Raw genomic sequence first — 1562 nt, 5'->3', positions numbered from 1 at the left:
ATCTAGGTGGAACTAGGAATGAATGAATGATCTTAAAGGGTTAACTACAACTTCAATTGAGTCTTTTGGCAATTGCATGATAAGACGGTACTGCATTCCTCCCGACAAGAGTCATCGATTGATCACTCTGAGATGAACTGATTCTTACTACCTCTTATGTTCAACTAATACCTTAATTGAATAATCTGGGACTAGGGGTGAGTTCTCATAGGGTCAACTATAGCTTCAATTGAGTCTTTTAGCAATTGCATAATAAGATGGGACTGCGTTCCTCCCGACAAGAGTCGTCGATCGATAACTCTGAGCCAAACCAATTCTTACTACCTCATATGTTTAACTAATACCTTAGTTGATTAATCTAGGACTAGGGGTGAGCTATCATAATGTCAAATACAATAGATGACAGCGTCTATTTGATAATTTACAACAGATGGGTAATTTATTGCGACATTGACTTAGTCCATTTGATAATTTACAACAGATGGGTAATTTGTCGCAACCAATGACTTAAATTGTTTGATAGTTTACAACAGATTCATGATCTATCGAAATAAATAACGTAATCTGTTTGATAGTTTACAATAGATGTGTAATATGTTGCAACAGATTACATAATCTGTTTGATTTAATCCAACAGAAAACATTTGTTGCAATAGGTTGAACATTTATTTATATATAATTCAATTGAGTTCATATGTTAGACTAATACCTTAATTGAATATGACTTCTCATAGGGTCAAATACAACTTCAATTTAGTCTTTTGTCAATTGCATGATGAGACGGTACTGCATTCCTCCCAACCAGAGTCATCGATCGATCACTTTGAGCTGAACCAATTCTCACTACCTCATATATTAGACTAATACCTTAATTGATTAATCTAGGACTAGGGTACTTATACCTTAATTGAATAATCTGGGACTAGGGGTGAGTTCCCATAGGATCAACTACAACTTTAATTAAGTCTTTTGGCAATTGCATGATGAGACGGTACTACGTTCCTCCTGACTAGAGTCGTCGATTGATAACTCTAAGCCAAACTGATTCTTACTACCTCATATGTTAGACTAATACCTTAATTGATTAATCTAGGACTAGGGTACTAATACCTTGATTGAATAATCTGGGACTATGGGTGAGTTCTCATAGGGTAAACTATCGATTAATCTAGGACTAGGGGTGAGTTCTCATAGGGTCAGCCACAACAGATGGCAGCACCTATTTGATAATTTACAATATATGGGTAATCTGTTGCGACATATGACAATCTATTTGATAATTTACAACAGATGGGTAATTTTTTGCTACAGATGACTTAATCTGTTTGATAATGTACAACAGATTTGTAATCTATTTTTACCTAATATGATTGATAATTTACAACAGATGAGAAATCTGATGCAACATGTTGAATATTTATTTTTTACAATTTCAATTGAGTTCATATGTTAGACTAATAGTACCTAAATTGATTAATCTAGGACCAGGGGTGAGTTTTCATAGGGTCAACTAGAGTACTCGATCAACTACAACTTTAATTGGTTTTATACAATTTCAATTG

This window comes from Capsicum annuum, chromosome 3 (assembly GCF_002878395.1).
Source record: "Capsicum annuum cultivar UCD-10X-F1 chromosome 3, UCD10Xv1.1, whole genome shotgun sequence".
Classification (NCBI taxonomy): domain Eukaryota; kingdom Viridiplantae; phylum Streptophyta; class Magnoliopsida; order Solanales; family Solanaceae; genus Capsicum; species Capsicum annuum.
The sequence above is the reverse complement of the archived record's forward strand: the minus strand, read 5'-3'. Positions refer to the sequence as shown.